Raw genomic sequence first — 19,438 nt, 5'->3', positions numbered from 1 at the left:
TACTTGGCATTAACACTTCCATAGAGAAGGCCATCTCTGGCATTACTGTAACCTGGGGTCACTGCTGGAGATAGGCTAAGCTGGGAAAGAGGAAAATTCTTCTCTGGGTCAAAAGACCCCTGAAGTGTCTTCTAAGAGAGCTGTCTCAGACTTCCAATTCAAGTAGTATTTGTTACTTTGTTTGTATGTGCCTAACACTGTTTTAAGTTGTTGAGGGGAAATGGACTTAGATGGTTTTTGTGATCTCCAGTGTGGATATACCCTTCACTGGTGAAGATTGCAGCTCCTCTGTACCCCACACATGGTAATTCTTATTCATATCTTTTGTAAATCCTCTGTAAAGAAGCCACTTAATGTTTCAGAGGCCTTTCTCTGGTAATTTTTCATAATCAGGAGGTACCAATTCAACTTTCAAAATGTCTCCTCTCTCTTACTATAAGAACAGCCTTCCTATTTTCCTGATTGTGTGTGCCATGGGTTATGTATTTTAAACCACTTATTCTAGTAAGGAAAGCCTTGGTCATGTGTTTCAGCCTTTGCCTTTATCTACCTGGGGTCTCTTTGTGGATTCCTGATAACCTGTAATTTTTATTTGTTTGAGATCAAAATGTCCCGTAGTTATCATTGCCAGGAAAATATTGATTATTCAAATATGGGTTTTTATAGTAGCCAGGAATTTGAAAGTGTTTCATTTCTTCTCTCTTCCAGCTCTTAAATCCTGTGACTCAGTAACCAGAGGGCCAACCCAAACTTGGGACCCAGGGGGTGAAGCTGCTAACTAGCAACCACAGAAAGATAGCAAGATCTACTTGGAAGGGGATCCTGACTGAGGATGAAAAGTACCCTTGTTTTGAATGAAGGACACCCAAAGAACAGCCCTAAACCTTTGGACCTTCACAATATCTCTCATAACTGTCTCTTTGCCACTCACACAGCCACCAGCCTGCTTTAGGCCCTTCTCACCTGAACTACTACTCCTAACTGTCTTCTTACCTTATGTCATAGCCATCTCTGGTTTTCTTCAAGTACAGGTGTGACCTTGTAGTGTCCTTACTCAATTAACTCCCTATAGGATCCCTCTAGGATCAACTATGAGCTCCTCTGACATTTAAAACCTTTCACAATCAGGCCCCGACCTTCCCTTCCAGCCTCAATCTCCTTCAGGTTCTAGCTGGCTTATTTATTGTTTCTGGTATATAGCACCCAACCTCCTGTCCCCACGGTTTGTACCTGCTGTCCCTCAGGCCTGGGATTCACTCCCCTTTACCTCTGACTTTTAGAAAGCTAGTTTCTTTTTTTTTCTTTTTAATTTATTCATTTTCAGTTTCCAACATTTACTTCCACAAGATTTTGAGTTCCAAATTTTCACCACATCTCGCCCCTCCCCCCACCCCAAGATGGCATGCATTCTGAATATCCCTTCCCCTAGTCTGCCCTCCCTTCTATCTCTCCCCCTCTTGTCTTATCCCCTTTCCCTTCTGTTTTCCTGTAGGAGAAAGTTAGTTTCTTAAAAGGCTCAGCTAAATCACCAACCCTTGCATGAATCCTTCCTTGATCTCTCTAACTTCCCCATCTTTAACTGCAAGTGCCCCCCCCTCCAGTCACCTTGTATACATAATTCACATGTTATATATATATATATATATATACATACATACATACATACACATATACATATATACATATATATCCATTTATAGACATGTTATTTTCCTTAGTGAGAGTGCAGACTGCTCAATGGCAGAGACTGTCCCAGTTTGGGCCCATAATCACCTTCAACTGGCACAGAGCATAGTAAACTTTTAATATGCTTGTTAATTGAGTGTTTGAATGTGGCCTTCCAAGTCCCCATAAGATTCAAGCTCATTCTGGGACCTCTCCACACGGCTCCAGATCACCAAATCTTTCTCCTTCCCAGGTCTCCAACACTGCTGTCACCCACATCTGTTACTCATGAAAGCAGAGCCTACGGTTTGAGTTTGATGGAGAGAAAGTGACATTTATTGCTGAGGGTTTATGGGACCATTAAAGTGGTGAGCAGCCTGAGATGCCTTTGCACAAGGCCCCTCACAGGAAACACAAACTCTGTGCAGAGATGTGAAGTCTGGGCTCCCGGGATAGAAGAAAGGCTACCAGGTCATATTTTCACATATGCTTGGGTGCCAGGGAGATAGGCCAGCTATTCCAGGAGGAGGGGAAGGTATCTGGGCTCTAAAGCATGTTTTTTCTTCTCTGCACACAGCCCCTCCAGTGTGCGAGGCAGCCCAGAGATTTGCACTTGGCACCTTCTGATTTCTAAGTCAATACGTAGATTCACAAGGCAATGAGCAAAGAGCCCAGCAGTCAGCACAGCCCTGGGGCTGTGTGCAAGAGGCTGGCCTCGGGCAGTCGGGAAAGAGGGGAGGGAAGGGGGTGGGGCCTTTGCACTCATTCTCCTGGTCCTTCTGCAATAAAGGGGAGGATACCATTCTTTCCCTCCACCCCTGAATCCAACCTTCCAGACTATTCTTCCCCGGGGGGGAGGGGGCAACTTCATATCTGACCTCTATCTGCCAGCCATGGACCCCAACTGTGATTGTGAAAGTGGTAAGAGACTCCTGGGTTCTGGAAACACCTCCAGGACAGTAATCCCCTGCCTGTGCTTAACAGTCCAGGCACCAGAGATCGGTAGATTGGAAAAGGGCCCTTTTTCACAGATAACTGACTTTAGCATCCTTTTTGGAAATGTGATCCCTAATGAGTTGATCAGCATGGGTCAGGGACTCCGGGTGTGTCAATTTGGAGTGGGGGAGAGCTTCTGAAAATAGAGAACAATTTAGATTGACTTCTGTCCTTCCTGGTGGGAGAAGATGCTTTTCTAGGGATGTGAGAAAGGTAGAGTGACAGCCTCCTTGGCTTTGTTAAGGCAAGTCTAAGAAGAGTTCAGAGCTAATATCTCTCCTTGGTGACTATGGGGACCAGGTTTGAGGAATGAGCTCTAGAAGGAAATGAAAATCTCAGACTTGTACTTCCTACTCTCAAGCCTAGCTAGAGCTCTGGGATATTTCTATGCTCATCCTTAAAGTTTATCTTCCTCAAGGTGGCTCTTGTGCCTGTGCAGGCTTCTGCAAATGTAAATCCTGCCGATGTAGCTCCTGCAGGAAAAGTGAGTTAGAGTGTAATATGTTGGGGAATGGGTGTGGGTATCTTGGGGGAAATCCTTTTCTGGTTTGAAATAAACAGCCCCTGACCCATCAGAGAATACCTGAAAAGACCTGGGGATCAGTTCAGGAGTTGGGGCTTTGGAGACTCATTTCTTAGTGGTACCAAGTCCTCTACATCTCCCCTAAGAGGTAAAGCAACATCCTTTCCTTGCTTTTGAAGCACATCCCCGAACTTGAGCTCTGCCAGGCTCTCAGGCCAGGACTCATCATACTTATCTCCTGTCTTTCTTTCTCAGGCTGCTGCTCCTGCTGCCCAACAGGATGTGCCAAGTGTGCCCAGGGCTGTGTCTGCAAAGCCCCCCACACCGAGAGTTGCAGCTGCTGCCACTGATGCTCCTGTCTCCCTGCATTTATAAATAGAGGAATTTGTACAGATCTAGCTTTTCATACGCCATAAATGTGCTTTTTATTTTGTTTCTATGAAATGTGTGAATGGAAATAAAACCGTTGCATATCCTTCTATCTCTGAACCTCTTGTGTGTTTGTGAAATAAGGGACAGTAAATCTCAACTCTGTGGACGAGGTGGCTTTGGAAGCCTCATTCATGGGTGGAAAATTCTGGCAGGTCTGCCAATCCTTGACCTGTCAGATATTTGAACCTAAGGAAACTTTTCAGACCACTTATTCTAACACTGCCACTTTACATAGGCCAGTACTGAGGTACAAAGCAAAGCAAAGAAATAAAATCTTATGATTAATAAGCATCAGAACTTGGACCACACTCCCAGGTCTTGGGCTCCTTTTTCTATAACACGCTAAATACTTGTGGACTAGATAATTGGAATTATTGTATCATAATAAGCCAATGTCGGAGTAGAGATGGAAACCAGTGTGTTCCAATTCTTGATACCTAATCTTTTTTCTCTTGAACCATAATTCCACCAAGATGATTAATCTCTGAGTCTTTGCAGACACATCATTAGGTTCCCATACTCATTAAGAATTTAGGAAACAGAAATAATATATGGGAGGAAAGATCCTAGATCAGAAACACAAATCTCTCCCAGAAATACTTTTTGCTCCTGGGAAATTGTAAGAATAGCTATAACTGGTTCCTTAGGACAGGAAGCCCAATCTCCTGGTGACTCAATCTCCTCATTTTTAAAATGGGGGTTCCTCCTTTGTCTACCTTACAGAATTCTTGTGAAGAGTCAAATGAGAACATGAATGTTGGATTACTTTGGAAAGGTAATGGAGTTATTTGTGTATGAGAAAATAATTATTAGGATTATTACTATTATGATAAAGACCTGGATCTATTTCGTTCTCAATATAGAAAGAACTAGAAAGAGATGCTTGTGAAGAATATGGTAATCTTTTTTTTTTTTAAAGGCAATTGCGGTTAAGTGACTTGCCCAGGGCCACACAGCTAGTATGTGTCAAGTGTTTGGTCTGAAACCAGATTTGAACTCAGGTTCTCCTGACTTCAGGGCCGGTGCTCTATTCACTGCACCACCTAGTTGCCTTGGTAACCTATTTCTTTATGGGCTCACTTGGTATGTGGCCTTCTAGGTCCGTAGGTGCGGCCTTTTGACTGAGTCCAAGTTTCACAGAACAGATCCCTTTTTTAAGGGTTTTTGTTCTTTGAAGTTTGGATTCAATCAAAGGGATGCATTTAAGAACCTAGTTGGCCACATGTGGCCTTGAGGCTGCAGGTTCCCCTCCTGGTGAACCTTCCTTCTTTCTCCTCCATTTCTTCTCTCTCCTCCCCTCCATCCATGTCAGCCCTATTCCTCTGGTGTCCTTATCTTACTCTTCCCTCCCTTTTCATTGTGCCCACTGGAACCCTGTTCCACTTCTTAAATAACCGCCCTTTATATTCATCCTGCGACCTTCCCCTGGAAATTACTTTGTATTTCCAGCATTTTGCTTTTACTTATACGTGTGCACGTTGCTTCCCTCCAACAAAATATAAGGGCATAATTGTCCTGTATTCTAACGTATCTCTCACAGCACCTGGCACATAGTAGGCACTTAAATGTTGAATTGGATTATATGAATAGCTGTTGGATTATGTTGGATTATACCAAATTGGATCATAGGCACTGGTTACCCAGGCAATGGCACATTTTGGTTATTTAAATATTCTGGTTAATAAAAAGTTACCACATATATTAGAAACAGTTTAGCTATTCTCAAAGCATTAGAATATAATGAATGAATTTAAGAATGAAAACTTGACTGAACCTTCCTGGCTGTGGGGACATAGGAGGCTCTTGAGTCTTTTTTTTTTGGGGGGGGCCAGGCAATTGGGGTTAAGTGACTTGCCCAGGGTCACACAGCTAGTAAGCATCAAGTTTCTGAGGCCAAATTTGAACTCAGGTCCTCCTGACTCCAAGGCCAGTGCTCTATCCACTGGCCACCTAGCTGCCCTGAGGCCCTTGAGTCTTGGCAGGGCCCCAGAGCCCTCTTTCTGAATATCACCTCTCACTAGACCAGGAGCTACATTTACATCACAGACTGACCTTAGTGCTCTGATTCCCCCTAATGGGAAAATATAAGCTCCATGGCAAGTTGCTGTGAGGGGAGAGATGGGGGAAAAGTAGAAGTGATTATCCCCTCACTTTCTTTAGCATTTTCCACTGCAGAGGATGAAATAGACTTCATGGCGACTTTCTTCCCTAATCTACTCCTCCAAGATACCTTTATGACTTCGACACTTCCCATCCTTCATTAAGCAACTTAAATCCTAAACTTGAACTCCCAGTAATGTGTTTCTCCCTTTCCCTATGTCATGGAACCTTTTTTGAATATTTGCTTACCAGCTCCCAGACTCACACTGGGCAAAGCAGGGATTATGGCACTAAAGAGAGAGAAAAGTAGAGACAGAGAGAGAGAGATACAGGGAGAAAGAGACACAAAAGGCCGTAAGAGAGCTAGAGCTAGAGAAAGACAGAGGGATGGGGAAGACAGAAAAATCAGGAAAGACTAAAAGATAGAAATAGAGAAGGAAGACAACTGATGGGGAATACAGTAAGAGAATGACTCAGAGAGAGATGCAAAGAGATGGAGAGAGAGAAACATCTCTAGGACACAGGATCATTGGCTGAAGAGCTGAAAAGAATATTCTTTTCATTCTAAAATTAAATTTAGATATTCTCTTTGCATATTGTCTCTTCTGTCCTTGACTCCCATCTCTTGCCTCAAAGTTTCTTTTGCTAGGGAGCAAAGAATTTTCTTCTGTCTGCCTTTGAGAGAATGACAGTGATTTCCCTATTTGCTTGGCTTTAATCTCTCAATAAGAGAAGTCCCTCTCTTCAGTTTCCCTCAGCTGGGGGTATTGCTAGAGGGAATGCGGGGAAGGAGAGAGGCCTTTTATGTGTCCTTGGCCCCGGGACCACATGGATTCTCTCAGCTATTCAGTTTGGAAGGAAAGATCAGGAAGCATCCACTATGAGAGCTCTCTTACCTTCAGTTCTCAATTCAATAAGCATTTGTTTCTCTCCTGCTGTGTGACTGGCACTGTGTTTGCTACTGTGGGATTGGACTACATTGGAGGTGGAGTCCTGGGACTGAGAATGATAAAATGTATGTCAGTCATTAGCACTCAGGCTCTGTTTCTATTGAGCCTCTTGAACATCGAATAGGGGAATGGTCCCATGGCCTCTCATCCTAGACCTAGACCAAGTGGCCCTCAGGTGTTCTCTGCAATACAGATATCTCTGTACAGTGAACCCTGGAACAGAGACTTAGGAAACCTGACCTCTCATGAAGATTCTTCCCCTCCAAAATAGGAAGATAGTCCCTGACCTTAAGGAGCTCACTATCTAATGGGTGAAAACAACATACAAAAGTAAGAAAGAAGGGGAGGAAGATAATCAGTGTGGAGTGGAGGTGGTGGGGGATAGGGGTATGATGGAGAAGTCCAAGGAAATGCAGCTGGCTGGGAAATGAAGTGGTGGCTGACCTGGGCTCCCTCCTTAATTAGAAGTTCTGGGAAGAGTGGTCTCTGCCCTCCAGTCAAAGGGATTATTTAGCAAGCAGGTATGATTATGATTTCTCTTTGTTTCACAAATGTGGGAGATGTGGAAAATGCCTGGACCTACAGTTGGGGATTCTGAAGACCAGAAAGATCTTCAGACACAGGAAGCCAGTGACAATTCTACAGGGCTCTGGAAGAATGGGACTGAGGGTGACAAAAGAAACCTGAGAATCAGCTCCTACCCTTCAGAAGTTAATGGTCCTACTGGAAATACACCGATACATGCCCAAGAAGGAGTAATTAAACAATACAAGTCAGTATGAGATAAGAACCAAATGAGTGGTTTAGCGTTATAGTTCAAAGAAGGGAGTTAGGAATCCTTGATGAGACTGAGAGGAGAACTCACTGATGGCTGTCTTTGAGGGTCTCAAGAGCTCAAGAAGGATGTTGTTTCTGCAACTTGACCCCAGAGAGCAGAACTAGGAGTGATGGGTAGAAACGGAAAAGAAGTAGGTTTAGACTTGATTTAATTAATAACAACAACAAAGCAGGGCTGCCCAAAGATAGAAAGGGCTGTCTTTGAGGTTGGTGAGCTCCTTCTCTTCCAGTGGTTTTCAATCAAAAGGTGGCTGCCATCTTCTGATGATGTTTTAGGGAGGATTCTTCTTCAGGTATGCATTGGACTAGATGGCCTCAAAGGTCTCTTCCAAATTTAAGAGTCTTTGAAAATCCTTCTAAGGTCTGTGCTAAATGGCCATTCCAAGCAGACTTAAGGAGGGGAAGAATGAACAGAGGAAGGGAGGTCAGGGAATCCCAGGCACCAGGAATCAGCATGGAGGAGGAAGGGGGCAATTGGTCCAAGGCAGCTGTAGGGAATACAGAAGAATGGCTGGCTCAGCTCTTCCTCTTGTTTTCTTTATTTGTATCAGTGTCACAAGTGTCACACAAATGTGTGACACATATTTGTGTCACAAGCATTGGCCCAGTGTCCCATATTCACACAACCTATGCCTAGCAAGTAAAATTCTAATTCTGTCCAGCCTTTTGTTATTCAGTTATTTTTCAGTCACGTCCAACTCTTCATGACTCCGTTTGGGGTCTTCTTGGCAAAGATATTGGAATGGTTTACCATTTCCTTCTCTAGAACATTTTACAGATGAGGAAACTGAGGCAACAGGCTTAAGTGACTTCCCCAAGGTTACACAACCAGTAAGTGTCTAAGGGCAGATTTGAACTCAAGAAGATGGGTCTTTCTGACTGCTAGGCTAGCTAGGCCACATGGCTGCCTTGTCTCATGCCAGTCTTTCTCATATTATCTCATCATTTATTTTATACTTGAAACTGACAACTTCATGTATCTCAAGTGCTTCCAGAGTTTCCTTGGTCATACCATTCCCTTCATCTGCAATTTCCTTGCCTTTTCTTTTGTTGGAAAAATGGAATAAACCTAGAGTTTGGAATAAGATTTTCTTGGGGTTGTTACATCATAGGATTTAGAGTTGGAAGATACTTTAGATACTCCCTAGTCAAACCTTCTCTTTTTATAGATGAGGAAACTGAGGCCCAGAAAAGTTAAATGACTTGCCCAAGTAAGTGCTATATTCACACTCAGATGCAATTACTCCTAATCCCTATCTCTTTCTACTATATAACTTGGTCACACAGCATAAGAGGGTCTGGGGTCTGGCTAGTCATTCCAGGGCTGCTTTAGTCTACAAGGCCCTCAGGCCCCCAGTATCCTCCTGATTTACCTGATCTTAGTGTCTAAAATTATACTATGAGTAACACATTTCTTTGGGTTAAGCATTGTCCTCTCTTTGCTAGTGATTTTTAAAGTACATACTCCCATAGAAAGAGAGGAAACACACTGAGGTACTAGGCCTTTGTTGTGAATGGGTATATGAGCTTCTTAGGGGCAGAGGAGACATGAGGCAGGGTGGGAGGACAAGCAGCTCTACAGAGATGGTGCAAGGACTTTTCTCAAGACCTCTTTGTTTTCCTTTTCTTGAAAAGGGATCCTGTGTCCTGGCTTGACTGTAGAACTTCCTACATCAGAGTCTGGATAGTATGAGGACATATTGCATGAATTGATAATTCTGGAATAAAACTTAACCCAGTATTAAAACAGTATTAAATGAAACTAGGACCAGGAAAACTCTGCTGAGTGGGTTTCTGTTTTTCGGATCAAAATTTAGCAAAACATGATCTAGCCAAAGCTTCTAGGCCCAAAGCTTCCTCATTAAACAAAACCGGTCCTTGAAAAAAAAATTTACATAAGTATTCTATGATGATTTTTTGTATATTTATTTACTTGTCCATGTAGAAAAGAAACAAATGCTTTCAAGGTCAGAAAGATTGAAGGAGAAAGAGATATGATAAAACAAAGAACATTTCTGTATATATCCCTATTAGGGTAAAGCAAGGGGCAAAAATGATATCTATGTATTCTGAAGTTTGTTTGTTTGTTTAAAATCTATTTATCCCCTAAAGAGAAAGCAGTTTTTTTCTTCTCGTTTAGTTTTGCTACTGCTACTCCTTGTTTTGGCAAGGTCAATTTTACGTTATGGTAGTGTTAGTTTTGCCTTTTTCTAACTTAGAAAGGAGCTCTAAAAATCCTTAGCAATCCCCCCCCCACCTTTTGCTCAATATTCTCTCTCATTTTCAGAGGGTTTATTTTTTTTTTTTTTTGTTTGTTTGTTTTAGGCAGTTGGGGTTAAGTGACTTGCCCAGGGTCACACAACTAGTGAGTGTCAAGTGTTTGGTCTGAGGTCGGATTTGAACTCAGGTCCTCCTGACTTCAGGGCTGGTGCTGTATCCACTATGCCACCTAGCTGCCCCCCCCCAGAGGATTTAGAATAGGGTTTCTTAGCCTAGGGTTTATAGTTAGATTTCAGGGGATCCAGCAATGGGAATAGGATGGGGAAAATGCATCTATATTTTCTTTTTTTTTGGTAATTGAGGTTAAATGACTTGCCCAGGGTCACATAGCTAGTAAGTGTCAAGTGTTTGGTCTGAGGCCAGATTTGAACTCAAGTCCTCCTGACTCTAGGGCTGGTGCTCTATCCACTGTACCACCTACCCCCTATTTTCACTAACCTCTAATTGAAATGTAATATTTCCTTCAATGATTTAAAAACATTTATTCTGAGAAAGTATCCATGGACTTCATGAGACTGCCAAAGGGGTCTATGGTACAAGAGTTAATCCCTGGCTTGGAGTCACAGAAAACTCTAAGGCTCATTCTGTCTAGCCAGGAGCTCCAGTATGCCCCCAGCAAAAAGAGTTCAATAGGGCCCTTAGAAAGGCATCACTCTTCTGTATCATCTTCTCTGAGATCCTTTCCCTATAAGACGCACACCTTTCTCTTCTGGCCTCAGTGTTCAGTCTTTTCCCTCTCATGAACCTTAGCCCTGTTTATTTCCCTTTGTCTTCTCTGCAAAATAGGTGATTTTGACAGACTCTTTTTTTAAAGCTAAGTTCCAAAAACAAAGGGATTATTTCTCAGGATCATGCATTTGGAGATGGAAGGGACCGATTAGGCCCCTTGATGAACAATAATTTCCATAATTGTGAACTAAAATTTCCCCAATATGATCAATATACATTTTAACCCCATTTGCTCAATACATTTACATATGTGTTGTCAAAGAAAGAGCTTTGTGAGTGAGAGTTGTCAGGTACAATCCTCACCCTTTTCCATACTCAAAGATCTCAAGTGTAAAAATATTGATGGCCACGTCCAAAAAGCACAGAAGTCCAAGGGAGAAGTCCTGTTTACTGAGGCCAGGTGTATTCATCAGCTTGGGCATCTTATGGGGTACTGTGAAGATAGGAATCTGAGCCTGGCTCTTAACAAGTTCTCTGGAAAGAAAAGAATAACCTTGTTACCATGGATACTTAATAATTCAGATGTTGAATGTCTGAACTTATCTCCCTTGATAAAAGGATGTGACTATATCAGTATCTGTTTCTGGTAATACTGGGTCCTGGGAAGATGGACTGCTTGGCCAGAAACAGGATGGAAGTATGTGGAAGTAGAAACCTAGTCATTGGTTCATTAAGGCAAGACTGGAAAAGGTAGTAATTCTTGGATCTCTTCTTGGTGACTATGAGTTGATAAGATGAAATGGGATGGAAAAGAGAATCCCAGATACTTACCTCTTACCCCTAAGCTTTTCTCTCTCTTCCCTCCTCCTCCTCTCTCCTCTTCTTTTCTTTCCTCGCCTCCCCCCACTTCTCTACTCCTTTCACCTCTCCTCCCTCTCCCTCCATTTCCCCTACTTTCTCCTTCCTTCCTTTTTCTCTTTTCCTTTACTTTCTCTTTTCTTCTCCTTTTTCCTCCTCTCCTCTCTCCCCCTTTCCCTTTACTCTTTCCCAACGTTCACCTCTCCTCCCCTGTTCTGCTCCTGTCTCTTCCTCTTAGCTTGTGTCCTCTGCTCTTATCTCCTCTTCATTCCCTTTTCCTGCCTTTATGACTCTGGAATTGGTATAGCCTCCTACAAATGCGAGTCCCCCTGCTGGCCCACTATGAAGGACACAATGAAAATTCTACTGAGCACATTCCCTTCGGACTTGTGTGACCCAGAGGCACTTTAGGCAGAGCCTCAGGATCTTCTTTCCGAGCAGCCCATCTCAATGAACCATGAGCTACGATGGACTGATTACTCAGTGTGATTCACTCAGTGGGCTGCATTTGCCTACAGATGTGCACTGTTCTTGGAGTGGAAAAAATCGAACTGGCAGGTAATTTACTGGCAAAAGAATTAAGGGTATTATTCCATCACTTCTTCCTCTCTCTCTCTCTCTCTCTTACATAAGGTTTAAGCAGAACAACTTGTTTTCAACTACTTTTATTCCCCCCGCCCCTTTCCTTTATTCCTGGGTTTTCCCCAGTATTCATTACTTAACTTCCCTTCAACAGCTAAGAGCTGGATTGTCAATTCTGTTTACCTGGTAACTTCCAGGAATGTGCGTGGCTTTTTCCTTCACTGTGGCATGATGACGACACACTTCTGGCCTTCCCATTTCAATTTGATTTGGCTCCCTTCAGTCTTTGTGCTGGATAATATGGGAACATAGCGCTCCCCACCCCTGAGCAAAGTGATGGAGGAGACCGAGGTTGAGAGAGAAGGACTGAGGGGGAGGGGAGACAAAATCATGATTCAAAGAGACAGGAAAAAATGTGGAGAGAAAAAAAAACAAAGAATAGAGAGTCAGAGATAGAGAGACAGATTGAGACAATGAAGGAGGTACAGATGGAAAAATCATGAGAGAGACCCAGGGAGAAAAATAAAGACAGAATGAGAGACAAAGTAAAAGAGACAAAAATAGAGAGACAAAGAGATAGATAAAGAGACATCAATAGAAAGCTATTCTTCCCCATGAGGCAAACTTGGGAAGACTTAACCTGGTTTCCACTCCTCAAAATTTCAGTCTCTAGGGGGAAAAAAGCCCCTTTTCCTTTGCCTACATTTCAGAGAGATCATAGACTCATTCCAGTTTTTCCATCTTTGATCATCCATCTTTCAAAGTTTCACTGAGCAAGGCAAGAGGGAGGCTTCTCCCTCATTCAGAAGCCCCCAAGGTCACACAGATCCTCTCAGCTTGTCAGCTTTGACCCAACAACCCTGAGGGACCTTCTGTGGCAGCTGCCTCACTTTCAGATCCAGGAGTATTTGTTAAGAAAACAGGCTTACAGATTTAGAAAAGGAAAGGTCATCTGGTCCAATATTCTTATTTTACAAATGAGGAAACTGAGGCCCAGAGAAGTTAAGTGACTTGCCATACAGGTAGTGAGAGTCAGAGGTAGGATTTGAACCAGATTCTCTGATTACAAAGGCACTTGTACTATCTTCCCCTCTGTACCATGAGCAGCTTTGGGCTGGCTTGGGTATTGTGGAGAAACTGATTTAGCTCAATCTTTGATATCAGTGTAGGTCTACTCTGGGTTGGTGGAAGTAGGACTCTTCCATACCTCATCCTCTGCCACTCTTGCCCATCATATCTTTCTGCAAATCCTCCCAATGTTATGTAGGCCTTCCTGTGGTTCTTTTAATATCCAGAGGACACCAGGGCAGCTCTCAGGCTGGCCATGAAATGCCCTTCACTCTTGGCTACGTCATTAGCTTCCCTCCTTTTCTGGCTACTGTCACCTGAAAAGTAGCTTTCCTGCCCCTTTTCCTGCCACTGCTTAAACTTATTTATACCCACAAGGGTCTTTTCATCACCTCCTGGGACACTCCAATTTTGATTCCTCTGACATCATACAGCATCGCCAGAAGAATGTTGATATTAACAAAAGATGGGTCATTTCCTGGATCATTGAAAAGGCAACATGGTTTTCCCATGCTCTCCATTCCAAATTTCTTCTGCTTCTCAATTGTGGGCAGATTGTTAGTCTAAAGCACTTGTCTAAATGTACATGGAAATACATATATATGTTATATATTTACATATATGTATACACACACATATGTATACACATATCAGGAGGCAGCTAAGTGGCTCAGTGGATAGGGTGCTGGGCCTGGAGTCAGGAAGCCCTGAGTTCAAATCCAGCCTGAGACACTTAGCTGTGTGACCCTGGTCAAGTCACTTAACCCTGTTTGTCTCAGTTTCCGCCTTTGTAAAATGAGCTGGAGAAGGAAATGGCAAACCATTCCAGTATGTTTGCCAAGAAAACCCCAGATGGACTCATAAAGAGTCAGATAGAACTGAGCAACAGCAGGGCTTGAGCTTAGCTTTGAAGAGGTCGGGATAAAGAGGGAGTGCATTCCAGGCATGGAGGATAGTCTAGACAAAGACACAGAAATGGAAGATGGAACGCGAATGGGGACCAATTCAGTAGGCCAGCTTAACCGGCATTTAGAGTGTGGAAACGTGGGAATACTGTGCAATCATCTTGGAAAGTTTGTCTGGACCCAGTCTATCTCATGCTTTAAAATGCCAATCAGATGAGTCTGTACTTTACCCCTGGGGCAATAGGGAATTGCTACAGTTTTTGAGCAGGGGAATGACATGATCGGTCCTGTGCTTTAAGACCATCACTTTGGCAGTTGTTTGGCCGATGCATTAGAAAGGGGAGAGACTTGAGGCCAGGAGACCAGTTAGGAGACTATTGTAATAGTCCAGAACAAAACATGCCAATGGATTGGATATCAGGGGAATGAGGGAGAGAAAAGGGTTGAGAGTGTTTGTGAGTCTGAGAACCCAAGGGACTGAAAGGGTGGTGGTGCCCTCCACAGAAACAGGGAAATTAAGAAGAGGGATGAATTCTGAGCAAAGATAATTAGTTCTATTTTGAACGTGTTGACTCTGAGATTCCTAAGGGACATCTAGAGGGAAATGGCCAGTTGGCAGTCAGTGATGCTGGACCAGAATTCAGGAGCAAGATGAGGAACAGAGACATAGATTTGGGGGTCAGACACATAGAAGGTGAATCGAACCCTTGGGAGCTGGTACAGTTCATGAGAGAGTGTAGAGAGAGTGAAGACTGAGGTCCCAGTTAGGATGTGGGAGGATGATTCACTCAGGTAGTCATGCCCTTCCCCATACTTCTCGACATGTCCTCAAATGCCCAATTATCTCCTCTGCCTGCCCATGTACCCAGACACTGTTCTGACACACTGTTCACCATGTCAGCAGTTCCTACTGAAGCCAGGAGACAGACGGACATAGAGGGCACCCTCATCCCTGAGGAGTCAGGGGGCAATAATCAAAGGGTAGGAGCCTAAGCTTGGTTTTGCACAAGGCCTTTAACGTGAAAAAGCGAATTCTATGCCAAACATGCGAAAGGAATCTTGGAATGGGATGGTCAGAACTCTTCCTCCTAAAAGAAGGAAGATACAACAGGTCCCACTTTCTGGCAACCTTGAGTCCCACTGGGTTGGACTAACTGGAAGAAGAACTGGGGTCATGCAGCATGTACTCTGTTCTCTGCACACAGGCCTTCTTGTGTGGGAGGCAGGATCCAGGAAAGCCCACACATCTGCACGCAGCCCCTGGGTTCCAGGAACTGCACTCATCAAAGTATACCAAGTGCACAGTGCATGAGTCAGCACAACCCTGGAGCTGTGTGCAGGAGGCTGGCTTTGGATAGAGCGGAGGAGGAGGAAAGGGGGCGGGGCCTTTGCACTCCTTCTCCTGGTCCTTCTGCTTTAAATGGGAGCATCTGGCTCTTTCCTCCACAACATCTTTCTTCCATCCATTCTTCTCCTGTGAGAACTGCGTGCCTAACATCTACCTGCCAGCCATGGACCCCAACTGTGACTGCGTGAGCGGTAAGGAACTCCTGGGTTCTGGAGACACCCACAGGCCAAGGATGCTCTGCCTGTGCCGGGACAGCTCAGGCTTAGTTTGTGATGGGACTATAGACTGAGATGGAAAGAGGTTGTGGGCATGAGGAAGGAGATCAATTTTGTTTTAAAATGAAGTAACAGAAAGTTTCCTTCTTTTCCCCTCTTCAGCTTCGAAATTAAAGCACAAATGTGCTTAATAATTAGTGCTCCAAGGGCACGAATAGAGCTGAGAAGGGCTTCTTGCTTTGAACATGGGACAGACTTTCGGGTCCCTTCTAGAAGTGTGCTCCTTGAGGAGCAGAAGGGAAGGGGGTGGTCAGGGCTATAATGTCAGATGAGGGGCTCTCACCAATGGCAGGAGTTAGGATCGGGGTTTGTGTCTGTGCCCTTGCTGGTGAGAGAAGACTTTTCTGGGGGCTGAGAAAAGAAGAGGGACAGACATCTACCCAGGGCTTCATTATGGCAAGCCTGGGAAGATCTCAGGTCTGATCACTCTTCTGGGTGATGATGGAGGATCAGGGCTGGGGCATGGGGAATGAGAGGGAAAGGAAAATCCCTGACCTGTGTCTGCTATCCCTAAGCTTGCCCAGTGCTCTGGGCATTTATTAAGCATTTAATGTGACAATAAACTCACTGAACCCTCTTTTGTCTTTTAAGCTTTTTCTCTGCTCACCTTCCCTCTTTCTTTTTCTCCCCCTCAAGATGGCTCTTGTGCCTGTGCCGGCTCCTGCAAATGTAAATCCTGCCGATGCACCTCCTGCAAGAAAAGTGAGTGAGAAAGAATATATGTGTCGGGGAGTGGGGCAGGGTGGAGGTGCAGAAACTTTCTGTGGCCTAAATTAACCTGTCCTGGTCCGTCATGACAGAGATGTTTGGGTATTCTGGAGGTGGATAAATGGGATTGGGGGTGGTAGTCTTTTCTTACAGATGTAAAAATCCTTTTAGTTTCCCATTAGGAGACTTGATACCATAGCATCCTTCCATTACTTTTTCACTTCCCTAGGACTGGGCCCTACCAGGCTCCCTCACATTCACCTCCTGTCTTTCCTTCTCAGGCTGCTGCTCCTGCTGCCCAGTAGGATGTGCCAAGTGTGCCCAAGGTTGTATTTGCAAAGCTCCCCAGACTGAGAGCTGCAGCTGCTGCCAGTGATGCTCCTGTCTTCCTGTGACTGTAAATAGAAGAATTTATATATGCCTGACTTTTCATATACTTTGGACATATTTTTCTATTTTTTTCATATTAAATATGTGAATCAACAAGCATTTATTAAGCATTTAATGTGATAATAAACTCACTGAACCCTCTTTTGTCTATGGTCTAGTTGTATCTTTTTGGGGATGGGATAAGGAACAGAATTTTGACTCTGAGAACAGAGATGACTTGGAGACTTGGGGAGGGGGTAGAAATACTGTCAAAGATTCAAAGAATCTTGTAACTAGGAGGCATTTGAGAGATAATGTAGTAAACACTGCCATTTAACAGATGAGGAAATATAGGGCCAGCAAGAAGTGACTTGCCCAAGATCACTTGGCCAGTTAGATACTAGACTCCTTAGGTTTGTTGACTTCCAGTCCATGGCTCCTTTTACTATAAACCTCATTGCTTCAATTCACATGGAACAGAGCAGCCTAGACTTCACTATTTGATATTTTGAGTTGTCCTTTAGTCTCCTACCATGAATCATGTTACATATATGTGTGTGTATGTATGTATATATGTGTGCATGTGTATATGTGTATATATAGTCTATTCCAAAAGTCTTTGTGCAGTTTCAAGCTATTAAAGATTAAAAGCGCTCTAAGACTTTTGGGACACCTTGTATAACCAATATTATATAAATCCTTTACCTCAGATCTTTTGCAAACATAGCTGTGTGATTCTCTGAAAGTTACTCCTCTGTGCTCAGTTGCCTTGCTGGTAGTGGTTATAATAGCACCTACTTCACTTGAGGTTGAATGGGTTGTTATGAACTCAGGGTTGTTATGAACTCACTCAGTCAGCTTACAAACATTTAATAATTAGCAATATGTTCCAGGCTCTGTCATTCTAATGTGGGAGACAACAAATAAATATTTCTATGTTTATGTATGTGTCTATAGACATATGCATACACACATATATACCCATATGTATATATGTACACATACACATATGAATAAAGAGATTAAATACAAATAAATATAAGGTAGTTAAATACAAGATTATTGGGGTAAGAGGGCACTAGTAATTGGAAGATTGGGCAGGGCTTCATGTAGAAGGTGATGTTACAGCTATGTCTTAAAGGAAGAAGAGTTTCAATGAGATATATCAGGTGTTTACATATATTAGACAATATATGTAAATTACTCTACAAATTTCAAGGTATTATACCAATGCCAGCTGTTACTACTGTCACTGAGCTCTTAGACACCAACCAACAAACATTTATCAAGCACCTGCTATGTGCCAAGCGTTGTATTAAGTTGCTGTTTTTGTTGTTGGTCCTTCACTCTCCAAGAGCACCAATGACATCATGAGCATAATGTCTTGACTTGCCCTAAGTTGGATCTGAATGGGGCAAAGCTGCACAAAGTCATCAGCCTTGATCTCTCCTCCAGAGTCATCAGAGTCTAGTGACAAGACAAAGGTCAAGATGACTGGTGGCCCCAGATGCACATACTACGTAGTATACTAGTGAAATATACCATATATAACATTAGAATACAATAAGGACATTCAGAATGAAAACTACCCTGGACACAATCATATCTCACTTTGATGACACAAGGAGGCACTTTAGGTTTGGTGCATATTCTAAGTATGCTCTGTCCCATGAGAACCATGTGTAATTCATATTTCACAGATAAAAAAAGTAAGACCATTTGAGGACAGCTCCCTCTTCTTCCCTCTTCCTTATCTCACATCACTCATAGAATTTCCACTACTATCTCTCCCTTCACCCCCCTCTCATGTGAAGGGGTGGCCTTTCTCTATGCCAAGACAAACTCTTTTTACATGTACAAGTGATCCCCCTTCATCCCCTTTTCTCTAGCAGACTGTGGTCTGTTATCCCAATTCTCGTTTATCTTCAGTCTCACCCTCTCTACTGTCTTCTTCCCTACTGCCTACCAACACAGTCATGTCTCCATCCTCAAAAACACCTTCACTTGATCCATCCATCCCTACTGTCTCTCATCTTTTTTCTTTCCTTCCTTCCACAGCTAAAATCTATGTGAAAGCCATCTATAATCAATGCCCCCCATCTCTTTTCTTTTTACTCTCTTCTAAACCTTCTTTAATCTGGCTTCTGATCTCATGATTTAACTCAAACGCCCCTCTCCAAAGTTACTAGATACCAAATCTAATGACCTTTTCTCAATCTCAGCCTTCTTGACCCCTTTGCAGCCTTTGAGGCTATTGATTACCCTCTTCTCCTGGACACTCTCTCCTCTCTAAGTTTTTGTTCCACATGTCTCTTCTGATTCTCCTCCTACCTCTCTAATTCTCTTTCTCAGTCTCTCTTCCTGGGTCTTTCTCCAAGTCTTGCCCACCAATCATGACTATCCTCCAAGGCTCTATTCTGAACCCTCTTCTTTTATGTTACTTCACTTAGTGATGTCAGCTCCTATGATTTCAATTATCACCTCTCTGCAAAGATTCTCAGGTCTCCTTATGCAATTTTAATCTCCCTCTTTCTATTATCAACAACTGCCTATTAAACATCTTAAAGCAGATATCCCACAGATATTTGTAACTCATCATGTCCTAAATTAAATCAATTGTCTTTATCCTCAAACTCTTGCCTCTTCTGAACTTACCAATTACTGTCAAAGGTACCACCATCCTCCCAGTCAACCAAGCTCACAACCTTGGATTTAATGCTTCAAATCGAAACTGTTACTGTGCAGACATGTTACCTTCACAAGATCCCTAGCTACCGAAGTGATGCTCTTAAAGTGCAGGTCTGACCATACACACTCTCTGCCCAGTTGACTCCAATGGCTCCCTGCTACCTCCAGCATCAAAGGTAAAATCG

At 43.2% G+C, this 19,438-nt stretch overlaps 3 long non-coding RNA genes across 3 annotated transcripts; 2 read left to right on the top strand and 1 right to left on the bottom strand.

Moving 5' to 3' along the window:
• The first annotated feature begins 1,723 nt into the window (after positions 1-1,723).
• On the top strand, positions 1,724-3,665 carry LOC110193742 (uncharacterized). Its single transcript, XR_002320540.2, has 2 exons — positions 1,724-2,586; positions 3,440-3,665. It is a non-coding gene; the product is annotated as an uncharacterized LOC110193742 (long non-coding RNA).
• A 5,748-nt stretch (positions 3,666-9,413) lies between these two features.
• LOC144455628 (uncharacterized) lies at positions 9,414-12,266 on the bottom strand. Its single transcript, XR_013484348.1, has 2 exons — positions 12,076-12,266; positions 9,414-10,986 (listed from the first exon to the last, which is right to left on the bottom strand). It is a non-coding gene; the product is annotated as an uncharacterized LOC144455628 (long non-coding RNA).
• A 3,023-nt stretch (positions 12,267-15,289) lies between these two features.
• Positions 15,290-16,727, top strand: LOC110193740 (uncharacterized). The gene is made up of 3 exons (XR_002320538.2): positions 15,290-15,404; positions 16,125-16,190; positions 16,478-16,727. It is a non-coding gene; the product is annotated as an uncharacterized LOC110193740 (long non-coding RNA).
• The last annotated feature ends 2,711 nt before the right edge of the window (positions 16,728-19,438 follow it).

Source organism: Phascolarctos cinereus, unplaced genomic scaffold (assembly GCF_003287225.1).
Source record: "Phascolarctos cinereus isolate Bilbo 61053 unplaced genomic scaffold, phaCin_HiC Scaffold_2;HRSCAF=192, whole genome shotgun sequence".
Taxonomy (NCBI): domain Eukaryota; kingdom Metazoa; phylum Chordata; class Mammalia; order Diprotodontia; family Phascolarctidae; genus Phascolarctos; species Phascolarctos cinereus.
Note: the sequence above shows the minus strand (reverse complement) of the source record. Positions and strands in the feature narration are given on the sequence as shown.